The sequence below is a fragment of the Urocitellus parryii genome, chromosome 4 (genome assembly GCF_045843805.1).
Source record: "Urocitellus parryii isolate mUroPar1 chromosome 4, mUroPar1.hap1, whole genome shotgun sequence".
NCBI lineage: Eukaryota > Metazoa > Chordata > Mammalia > Rodentia > Sciuridae > Urocitellus > Urocitellus parryii.
The window spans coordinates 20,411,070-20,423,608 of record NC_135534.1 but is presented as its reverse complement, the minus strand read 5'-3'; positions in this window follow the sequence as shown (position 1 = coordinate 20,423,608).

Genomic DNA, 12,539 nt, shown 5'->3' with positions numbered 1-12,539 from the left:
ATTCTTTGCTGAGCGCGGTTTTCTTAGAATTTGGGGGAGGCTCCCGCCTACCCTCTAGCTTTAGGATTCCCATTTTACAGATGGTAGAAACTAACGCTCAGAGACCGTCAGAGGTTTGCCCGAGGTCTCCAATTCCGCAAAGCCCGATCTCAAAACCGTGGAATACCTAGGCACAGCTCGGAGTGCTACTCTGGGGCGCATTCTGAGGCTTGGGACAAAAAGGGGTGGGACAAAAAGGCACGAGCTCCTCCCCATCCATGTTCTTTTTAAAAATATATATATTTATTTATTTTTTTAGTTGTAGTTGGACACAATATATTTATTTATTTACTTTTATGTGGTGCGGAGGATCGAACCCTGGAACTCGCACGTGCTAGGCGAGCGCTCTACCGCTGAGCCACAACCCCAGCCCCCTCCGTGTTTTTATTCCCAGATTTTGCACAATTCATTCTTAAATTCTTATTCCTCTCCACCTTCTTATCAACGTAGTAGATTTTTCCAGATCGCCACTCTGCCTCCCCACCCTAAGTAAATCCCTCTTCCTCACTCCCTCCCAAGCCCCTCGGGATTTTTCAGAGCCTGCCTGTTATTTATATCCACTGGAACTGTCCACGAATATTCCCAGACTGACCTAATCGCCACCTGCTTGGCTTCCCTCCCCCTCCCTCTCCCTCCTGGGCCGGGTGACCCAGCGGCGGTGCCTTGCGCCCCGGAGACCTGCGCGAGCGCGGGCCAGCTAAATCTTCGGGGCTCCAGGGGTCAAGGCGGCGCAGATTGGCTCCGGATTGGAGAGACCCGGTCGCGCTCCAAGAAGTGCGCCCCCAGGGGGATGGCGCGCTCTCTGGGAAGCCGGTGGGCTCCGCTGTTCTCTCTCCATCACGTCCTCTTCCAACCCAGCCCCCACTCCCTTGAGGAGAGTGAGTACGTGAGCGCGGATTTTTAAAAGGCAGATTTAAAAATAGCAAAATCAAGTTGTTTCTAAATCCGGGAAGACTTATCTTTATGCAGATAAATCCTCTCACAAAATGGAAAGGAGGCCTGGAGAGAATGGATGGAGGTAATTTCAGAGGTGACATTAGCTGATGAGGGCTGATATGGGAGCTTGAAACTGCCTCAAGATGCCTGTAAAGCACCTAAGACAGTCACCTCTGGCCTGAGGACTCTGGCCACGTTTGGCAAATACGCCTGAATAGAGGATCTGAGGATGTAGCTTCTGAAACCATTTTCAGTACTCACTGTCTCCTGGGGCTTGGGCAAGTCCCTTCTCTCCTTATCTCTGTTCTTACCTTTATAAAACCTGACAGGTGACCTGGCTGACCTTCCACTGAGTCAAGGGCCCCAACTACAAATCAGAGGGACTGGAGAAATGTCTAATGACAGCCATAGTGTTTGTATTATTTTAAATCAGTTAACACCCTACACAGTGCCTGGGGGCCTTTAGGCACCTAGACAGAAATTGTGGAAATAAAAGAATGAAATTAATTACAGGAGTCGCCTATTAAAAGCTCATTAAAAATAAAGTTGGCAGCCAGGCTCTGAGATTTGGGGAAGCTAGGCCACAGAGACTTAGAAAACAGGGCCGTTTTTAAGACCACAAGGAGAAGGGGAGGTGGAGTGGAAAACATCTGGCTTCCCTTGGGTTCAGATCTGGAAGCAGAAATGTTGCAGCTGATCCTAATTGTCCCTAAGGTGCTGGAAGGGAAAAAATAAAATAAACCAAAACCCAGAGCATACTGGGCTCCTTCAAAGGTGAAAGGAAACAGACATAGTCTTAGAAAACCAACTCCCAGTGGGTGCTGCCCCCCAGAGCTCATATTTCTGTGCTCTGTAGCCAGGTCCCTTAACACACACTGCTCCACCAGTGCCATCCCCAACCTAAACAGAGTTCAAGATGAGATGCCCAGGGCCAGATGGCCCAATAAAGACAGAAAGCTAGAGAGAGGTGGGTGGGCTCCGGGTACCAGGTTGGAGGTGGGGATGTAGCTCAGTGGCAGAGTGCTTGCCTAGCATGTGGGAGGCCTTGGAGTCAATTCCTAGCACCCTAGCACAGGGAGGGGGGGGGATACCAGGTGGCAGTTTGGTCTGTAGCCAAATATCAGGACACTCGCAGACTCACCTTTAGTTTCTGGAATGTTCTAACCTCTCTGTTTTTATTTATTTGCTTATTTATTCATGCATCCAGCCAAGAAAACATGTGACTTTTTTAACTCTTTGCTAAACCCTATGCAAGGTATTTAGAATATATAAACCAGGCTAAGTGTATAACACTGATACAACCTAGATGTGAAGAACCATGGCAAAACAGGCAGGAGAGACCACCTTTCACATGACATTGAATTGGGCTTGATGAGAAGGAATTAGTCATGTGGAAAGGCATTCTAGGCGGGAGCATCAGGGTGTGCCAAGCCTCCGGGTATTAGTGTCCTAGCAATTCTGTTTTTTTTTGTTATCTACCCTAGAAAAACATGTGTGCAGGTGCAGAAAGAATTACAAGGATGTTTGCATATAGTATTGTTTGCCGTCGGGAAAACTAGAAACAAATGTCCATCATGAAAAAACAAAAACAAATGTCCATCATGAAGGAGATAGTTAAATAACTTAGAGTTTATTTATGTGATTACTCTGCAATAACTCAAGAAAAGGGTTGAGAGAGATTGAACAGAGATTGACTCAGGACCTAGTACATGCTAGGCAAGCACTCTAGCACTAAGCTACACCCTCAGCCCAGGATAGAAATGCATTCTTTTTCTGGAGGGTGGGGTGCTGGGGATTGAACTAAGAACACTCTACCACTTTACCCTGCTACCACTGAGGTACATCCCCAGTCCTTTTTTAGTCCCTTCTCTCTTTCTCTCTCTCTCTACACGTACCCAACCTCTGCCTCTCCCTCTCCCTCTCTCCTTCTCCCTCTCCCCTCTCTCTCCCTCCCTCTCCCTCTCCCTGACCCTCTCCCTCTTCCTCGAACTCGCTTTCTTGTTTTTAAGACATAGTCTTCCTAAGTTGCCCAGGATGGCCTCAAACTTAGATCCTCCTGCCTTAGCCTTAGCCTCCGGAATCACTGGGATGATAGTGAGAATGAGAGACTTTTTATTTTATTTATTTATTTATTTATTTATTTATTTATTTATTTAGGTACCAGGAATTGAACCCGGGGCGCTTAACCTCTGAGCAACATCCCCAGCCTTTTTTATACTATATTTAGAGGCAGGGTCTCGCTGAGTTACTTAGGGCCTTGCTAAATTGCTGAGGCTGACCTTGAACTCAGATCCTCCTGCCTCAGCCTCTGGAGCCGCTGGGATTACCGGAGCACATCACTGTGCCCAGTTGAGAGAAATATTCTTGAATGAAGACCCAGGATACTGTTGAGGGAAGGAAGCAAAATGAAGATATGCCAAACTGTTTGGGGTAGTTATCTCTAGGGAGAGATCTCAAAATTAGAAAGGGAGGGTTTTGTAATGTTAGATAATTTAACACCTGGTGAGGCCAGGTGCAGTGGCACACACCTGTAATCCCAGTGGCTCCGGAGGCTGAGGCAGGAGAATCACAAATTCAAAACCAGCCTCAGCAAAGGCGAGGTGCTAAGCAATTCAGTGAGACCCTGTTTCTAAATAAAAATGAAAAATAGGGCCAGGGATGTGGCTTAAGTTCAATCCCTGGTAGCCCCCACCCCCCCCACCCTGCAAAAAAAGAAAAGAAAATTTACAGCAAGGACATGGAATGTAGGTCAGTTGTGGAGTGCGTGCCTAGAATGCACAAATTCCTAGGTTCCATCCCCAACACTGAAAAACAAAAATTTATAATAGGAATGTACCCATATGTAAGTTATGTAATTAAAATGAAAAATGGGAGGGGTGAGTAGGAGTTGGGTTTAAACAATGCTGTTCAATAGAATTTTCTGCAATGGTTGAAATGTTCTATAGCTGTGCTGTTCAATGTGATAATGATGAGTCACTTGAGGCTACCAAGAACTAGTGTGATGGAAGAATAGATTTTTTTTTTTTGGATGGCAGGGGAGGTTCTCTATGTCCAGACTGGCCCTGAATTCCTGGAATCTCTCTTCTTACCTCAGCTTCCCTATTAGCTGGGTCTCTGGGTGTACACCACAGCACCCCAGTTATCATTTTATTATCTGTGGTTTTGTTGGGAGGGGATTGGGGTGCTGGGAATTGAACTCTGCATCTCATGCGTGCTAAGCAGTCTCTCTGCCATTGAGGTATGCCCCCAGCACCGATTTCTTCTTTTTAAGAACTCTGTCAGCCTTGTGGAGAGTAAATTCAAGCCAGTAGAGAGCTGCAGGCAGGGCCAGAGTCCTCTGAAGGCTACCTGTTTCAGCCTCTGGACATTGCCCCAGCATTCCAGACAGGCAGCTGAGTAAAGTGTCCTGATTTAACAGCTCTGTTTTTAAGATCTCAGGGAACCCCAGGTGGAAAAACTGGTCTGAGTTATCCAGAGGGGTTAACCTCAGTAGGGGAGGCTGTTTCTGAGTTTGGAAGGCAAGAAGAACAGAAAGGCACCAGAGTGAAAACAGCAGGTTTCTGAGTGCAGCTACAGAGAAAACTTCTCCCAGGTCAGGAATTTGCCCAGGGCAGATTCTTTGGAAAGAACCACAGAGTTGGCACAAAGTGCCATGGGAGCTGCCGTGCACAGTCCACCTTTCAGCTTTGTGGGCTGGGAGGCTTCTGCTCAGGAAGTCAGCCCTGATCCATCCTGGAGCCTCCTTTGCCTGTGAAGGAGGAGTTTTAGTGGAGGGTCCTCTCATTTAACAGGCTTTCAGGGGACAACCCTGTGTGCCAGACACTATGCTGCCTGCTCAGTCCTCAATTTGAAGAACACAAACAATATCCCCAACCTCATGGAATTTTCCATTAAAATTGAATAAAGGTGCCCCAGGAGGTGCCATTGCTTAGACTATTGTGATAAATGTCCAAATAGTGGAGTGGGGAAAGGGGAGTCAGGGTGCGGCAATAGTGATGTAGCTCAGTGGTAGGTCAGCCCTGGGTTCAATCCCCAGTACTTAGTGTGCTTCACATGTGTGAAGGTGAACACTCCCAAAATCAAAAATAAAAGCACAGAGTGCTGAGAGAGAAAAAGAGGGGAGGGGGTCATAATTTAGATTGGGGGAGGATCAGAGAAGATTTCTCTGGAATTTTAAGTTTCCCCGAATGACCCAAAAGGCAAATGGCAGCCAGGTGAAGAGGGAACTTACAGAAGAGCAGTCTAATGGAAGAACCCATGTGCACACAGATCCTGAAGTGGGAGCCTGACCTCTGGAATAAGGGCAAGTGGGTAGGGCATGGTGAGTGAGAGGCCCAAGATGAGGTAAGAGAGGCCAGCAGCACCCAGACACTGCCAGGCTTTGTGAGTTTCTCTGGAGTGCAGGAGGAGGCCCTGGGAGGGATGTAAGCGGAGGAGTGAACTGAATGGATGTTGTGTGAGGAATGGGCCAGGATGAGACATCAGCAAACCATGGCCTACACAGCGCACAGACTGAGAAGGGTTGTTATATTTTTAAATGATTGGGGAAAACAGCAGCTGGGCATGGTGGCGCAGCCTGTAATCCCAGTAGCTCAGGAGGCTGAGGCAGGAGGATCGTGAGTTCAAAGCCAGCCTCAGCAACTTAGCAAGGCCCTAAGCAACTTAGTAAGACCCTATCTCAAAATAAAATATTTTAAAAAGGGCTGGGGATATGGGTCAGCAACCCTGGGTTCAATCCTTGGTACAAAAAAAGAAAAAAAAAAAAGGAAAAAGGGAAGAAGAAGAATATTTTGTAGGAGATTAACATTTCAGTGTCTATAAATAAAGTTTTATTGGAACATAGCCACACTTCATCTCTGCATGAATTGTTTGTAGCTATTGTCACCACAATAGCAAAGGTGAGTAGTCGCAACAGATCGTGTGGCCTACAAAGCCTCAAATATTTATTATCTGTCCCTTTGCACAAAAACTAGGCTGGTGTATGGATTAGAGAGAGAGAAACAGCTGGAAAAACCAAGGGGAGATAGTTGCAGTACTCCAAGGTGAGATGGTGATGGTAGGATGAGTTCTACGGTGGTTGCTGTGGAGTGTGAGATTGAAGCTGTGGATTGAAGTCATTTGAGGAAAGACCCACGAGAACTTGCTGATGGGTTGAAGGTGGATGGTAAGGGACAGAAACATTTCAGAATGATTTGTCAGGTGTGGTGGTGCATGCATATAATCCTAGTAATTTGGGAGGCTGAGGCAGGAGGATCGCAAGTTTCAGGCCAACCTGGGCAATTTAGTGGGACCTTGTCTCAAAATAAAAAATAAAAAGGACTGGGGATATAGCTCAGTGGCAAAGCACCCCAGAGTTCAATGCCCAGTACCAAAACAAACAAACAACAACAAAAACAAAACAAAACAAAACAAAATTCCAACCTGTGATTTTGGATTGGATCCTAGACCAGAATATGACATTAATTGAACTCTTGGAAAATTCGAGTAAGATTTGTGGGATCTGATAATAGCATTGTGAGTATTAACTTCTGCATCTTGATAATTATGGCTCTGGATGATGCTACATTTGGAGAATTCAGCAAAGGTATAATGAAATTCTTTTAATCTTTTTTGCAACTCTGAAGTTGTTTCAAAAGGAAAAGTTAAAAAACAAAAATAGGATAAATAAATAAAGGTATGGGCTGGGGTTGTAGCTCAGTGGTAGAGCACTTGCCTAGCACATGTGAAACACTGGGTTCGATTCTCAGTACCACATAAAAATAAATAAAATAAAGGTATGGTATCCATCTACAAATAAATAAAAAAATAGGGCTAGGGATAAAGAAAAACAATGACTCCCATCTATTAAGGTGGAACATATACATGGGAATGTCATTTACTAAGATCAAGAGTTCACTTTTTTTTTTTTTAAGAGAGAGAGAGAGAGATAGAGAGAGAGAGAGAGAATTTTTTTAATATTTATTTTTTAGTTTTCGGCAGATACAACATCTTTGTTGGTATGTGGTGCTGAGGATCGAACCCAGGCCGCATGCATGCCAGGCGAGCGCGCTACCGCTTGAGCCACATCCCCAGCCCAAGGGTTCACTTTTAACACTGGGTGCAGTGGTGCATGCCTATAGTCCTGGCTATTTGGGAGGCTGAGGCAGGAGGATTGCTTGAGCCCAGGAGTTCAACACTAATATGGACAACATAATAAGATCTCATTTCAGAAGAAAAAAAAAATTTAATTTTAGATACATTTTGAAACATTGATGTATGTGATGTTCACATGGATAGGAAGGCAGGGGCGTATGCTATTCTGGGCATCTCTGGCAAGCTGGAGACCTGGAGAAGATATAGAAAACATGGTCCTCAACCTTGCAACGGGAGTGCAATGCCTGAGGTGAAGCTGGACTGAGGAAGTGAGGAGAGAGGACAGGAACTCAGGCACAGGTCTTGTCTGTGGTCCACACGGTGTTCTGCTCAGCAATCGTGAATCTCACAAGTCTGTGGCGTGCCACCTATTCATCCCATGTTACAACGGGGAAAACTGAAAGAGTTGTACTACGAGATGCACAAGGACACAGGTAGGAAGTGGGGAAGAGAGTGCTGTCTAACCCACCACTGGTGAGCAAATTTCCCCTTTGGTAATGATGAGCACCCATGGCAAAGAACGGCGAGTTAGTTTACTAGGGCTGCAGTAACCAATTACCACAAATGCGCAAATGGGTGGCTTAAAACAACAGAAATTGATTCTCACACAGTTCTGCAGAGGATCCCAAACCTAAAATCCCAAATCACAGTTTTGGTATGACCACACACTTTCTCCAGGCTTGGGGGAGATTGTTTCCTCATCTGGCCTCTGGTGGTGACTGATGGTCTGGAAACCTTTGGTCACCTTTGGCTTACAATTGCATCACTCCAATCTCTGCCTTCATCTTCACAGGGTCTTCTCTTGTGTCTTTCTCTCTGTGTCTACATCTCATCTTCTTCTGCCTCACTTTCATAAGTCAACCGACTATGCCAGACTAGGGAGCAGACCACAGCTGTTAGCTTCAGAAATCTCACAAAATGCTTCTTGAGCTTAAGTAGGCAGCCTTCCATAGTTTTTCTTCATCCAGTTTCATAAATATGCCTCTCTGCAGAACAGATCAGCAGCCCTAATGCTGCTAACACCAATGTGGCTTGATCTTCTAGATTGCCTATAATTATGACAAAACCCTCAGATTCTGCAGCTTTATGACACAGGGGTAGTTGAGCATGAGGGGGTATACACAATAAATGTGTCTGCAAGGATGCCTACTTAGAGCACAGAGTGTTGGGCAGGACATGTGTGGAACTGTACCAACACACCAAGAGACCAGGCCCCTGGCTTCACAAATAAAAACCACAGTTGCTCAGGCAGCTCACCCCACATCCTTCCACACCATAGCTGGGTTTTGTGTTTGTTTTTGTTTTTTTTTCCAGTATAATGCTCCTGTAGTTACAATGTCATAGTGGGACAGGAGCCAAAGCAGTAGAAAGGGGAGTGGGAAGAGGGGAATGTAAATGTAGTTCTCTCAGCCTCGCTAACATGTGACTCATCTATCCATAGAGAACAGGCTTGGCTATAACACAGAGAATCATTTTTCTTTCTGCCACTTGGGATTTTTGTAGTCCTTGGAAAAGATCTTTGGGAAAAAACAGTAGAAGTCATTTCCAGAACTCAAACCCCTGATTTCTAATTCTCTGATTGACCGTTCTTTCCAAGATGGCTATCTGACTGGTCAGGGCTCCTGAGACAAACAAGAGCTTCTTCTCCACCTTTATCAGATCTTATTGATAAATAACATATTGCCAGGAGATTACATAACAACTCCTATTTGTGGAACATGTTATAGTTTGCAAAGCATTTCACATAGATTATTTCAGTACTCTGACAATTCCTGTGTGAATCTGGCTACCTAGAAAAGATGCCTGGCCTCTTGGAGAGATGGTATTTCAAATAGGATATTGATATAGTGCCTGGATGGTGCCTTGTGCCCCACAGTAAGGACAGAAGGTATTTGTTTGTTTGCTTGTTTTAGTATTTACATAATTGTGTGATACTTCCAAAGCTACCCCAAATTTACATATATATATATATATATATATATATATATATATATATATATATATATATAATTCTGTATGTAACTCTATACATGTGTCATTTGGTTTTTTTTGAGGTTCTGGGGATCAAACCCAGGGCCTTGTGTATTCTAAGCCTGTTCTCTCTCACCGAGCTACATTCCCAGCCCCAAATTATATTTTTGAGTATAATATTCAGTATTCCCAGAGGGTAGGAGTCATGCCTTCAATTAACATTATGATGAATTTGCTCATATTTGGGCATTTTATTGGAGATGCCAAGCAACAAGAACTCTGGATGCTTTAGTTCTATTCAATCTGTTTCCAATCCTTTGAAGGAATTTAGACTTCGGTTCCCTGCAAGCTCTGCAGAATCCCAGACCCTGAGGCTGTCATTTGCAAACCACTGCATGCAATAACCGTGTGTGGGAAGCCTGCACATATCATCTGTGTGGATTATGGACGGTTTTGCAGACTCAGCAAAGTGGATCCATACAGCTTGAACAGAATCAGAGTCAAGTATCAGCCTGCATGAGGAAAATGATTTCCAACCAGATGGAAATTTCCCACGAGGAGACTAGAGTTGAAGGCTGGTTTTTACTACTTTTACAGAAAGTCACAAGATCACAGATTCAAGACTGAAAGGGATCCTGAGGCCCACTCAGCTACTCCTCTTTCATTTTATAACAAGGAAACTAAAGCATGGAAGAGCGAAATGATGAGCCCAAGATCACATAGCCTAAGTACAACGCTCTTTCTATTATACTATATTATCTGTTCCAGAAAACACCTCAATAAAGCCACATATTGTTTTGCAGATCAAAGAAACTGGCATTATTTAGAGTCATGCTCATGGTCTGCCCAGCTTCCAGTGTGAACACGAGACCTTCATTTGCTGTCACCAGCAGCTTTTGAATGAGTTACCTTGTGATGCCTTATGTCAAAAGTAGTTATCATAAGCAGGACCAAAACATCTGTAAATGGAGTTTCATGGCACAGAGTTTCCATGACATGAAACTGGAGCAATTCTACATCATTCATGCCTTATTGGATAAGCAGTATCAAATATATGCATTAGGCTGGGAGGCTGAGGAAGGAGGATGGAAAGTTCAAGGCCAGCCTTAGCAATTTATCAAGACCTATCTCAAAGTAAAAGAAATAAATAAAGGGCTGGGGATGGAGCATAGTAGTAAAGCACCCCTTTCAATCCATAGTACCACAAAACAAACAAAATTATACATAATAAATGTGTGAACAGGCAGGTTTCCACTGCTCATATGTGGTTCCTTCTAACCACCATGGAAAATTTGCCTGATCCCAAAAATGGATTCTGGGAAAATCTGGCATTAAGCAGGAATATGTCCCTTGCTCATGAATCCATTATAGCTCACTGTCACCTTTCTGCCTTTGCATTCCTTGCTCCCTCTGCCTGGAATGCCCTCCCCTTGCCCTCATTTGATCTCTCAAGATTCAGTTTAAGTGGGAAGACTTTCTTGACATTGCCTCTTCTTTACTCCAAGCTGATTTAAAGTGTACCTTTTTGGTGCCCCTTCCTCCCCATCCCTGTGCTTCCTCTCCCCCCACACTGGTCACACCCCCTTGTTGTTGAAAGGTACATGGTTTTATTGCTCTTTTCAATCAGAAAGGTGGGACATCTCTGTTAGAGGGTGTTCAAAAGGGTTTATAGGGTTTGACTTGTGTTGGGTGATTTGGGGAAGATTTCAAGGTCGTGGGGTTTTGCTCTGGATTGGAGGCTTTCAGGACATGTGGGTCATCTTATGATTGTCTATTGAAGGGATCAGAACATGCCACGCCCGACTATGCCACTTTGATTTACTTCTTATTTTGAGCTGAAGGCACTTGAGAAACAGCAAATGCAATGAAGATTCTGGATGCCCCCTTTCCAACTAAAAACAAGTCACAAGATTTCCCATGAGAAAGGTGCCCTTCCTGCACTAGGGAAAGAACATTCTTATCATCAGAAGCTGAGAGTCCATCTTGGAATGGACCTGTACAAACCTAATAAAATAACTTTTATCTTCCATTATTTCCCCCATATACTTCCTAGTCCACTGTCTAGTCACTTCCTAGGCAGTAAATTGTGATTTACTGCCCCTGGTTCCAGCTTCTGCTTGTCACATCCTCACAATTGATTGTTCTTTGTGTAAAAGGGTACACAGCCTAAGCTTTTGGACCTAATAACATCTTTGGGTCTTCCTCTTCCTTTAGAAGTCTCTCATGTACCTTCAGAAATATTATATAAGGGGCTGGGGTTGTGGCTCAGTGGTAGAGTGCTTGCCTAGCATGGGCAGGTTCGATTCTCAGCACCACATAAAAATAAAGGCATTGTGTTGCGTCCATCCACACCTAAAACATAAATATTAAAAAAAAAGAGTTAAAAATATTAAAAATTTGTATGCTTTTTTACTGTTAATCTGTTTTACATCAATTTAATTCTTAGGCCCAACCATTGACCCTAGGAAGGGAGGAGGTTTTTCCTCCCCTACAGTATATTCTAGAAAAAATTTTAAATTAAACTCATTTTAAACTGATACTTAAGAATATACAATTAGAAGGCTGCGGTTGTAGCTCAATGGTAGAATGCTTGCCTGGCATGTGTGAGGCACTGGGTTCCATCATCAGCACCACATAAAAATAAATAAAGGTACTGTGTCTATCTACAACTAAAAAAATTTTAAAAATATATAAAGTTAGACATATTATGGGGTACAGTCTGGTGTTTCAATCGATATATATATATACATTGCACGTTTTAAAACAATCAGGTTAAATGTATCTATTTCGAACATTTATCATTTCTTTTTTTGGTGGGGAGTATCGCGGATTGAACTCAGCAGCACTCAACCACTGAGCCACTTCTCCAGGCCTATTTGTATTTTATTTAGAGGCAGGGTCTCACTGAGTTATTTAATGCCTCGCTTTTGCTGAGGCTGGCTTTGAACTCCAGATCCTCCCGCCTCAGCCTCCCAAGCCGCTGGGATTACAGGCCTGGCACCGTGCCCCCCGACTGACATTTATCATTTCTTTATGGTGGAAATCCTGCTAGTGTTGTTCAACATAAGGCACACTGTCGCTATCTATAGTCACCCTACAGCGCAACAGATAGTACACCGGACACTTCTTATCTAATCTCCGTAGTGACGTTAATAAAACCTATCCAGAAGAAGAAAACAAAGCTAGAGCTGTGATTGGTCCCAACAGGAGATGTTCGGTCAGTTGCGTAGCCTGGACAATGTTCCTATCTTTGCCTGTGTTCAGACACAAGCCACCAGGTCTTGCCAGGGCCATCACAACGGCAATGCCCAGGGGAAAGCCAGAGAAAAAAAAACCACCGCCCTGCGCCGCGCGGGGAGGGGCCGGCCCCTCCTCCCACGCACGTCCCCGCACTCCGCGCGCCCCGCCTCCCCGGAAAGGGCGGGGCCCGGGGGGCGGGGCCGGGGGCGGGGCTGGGGCGC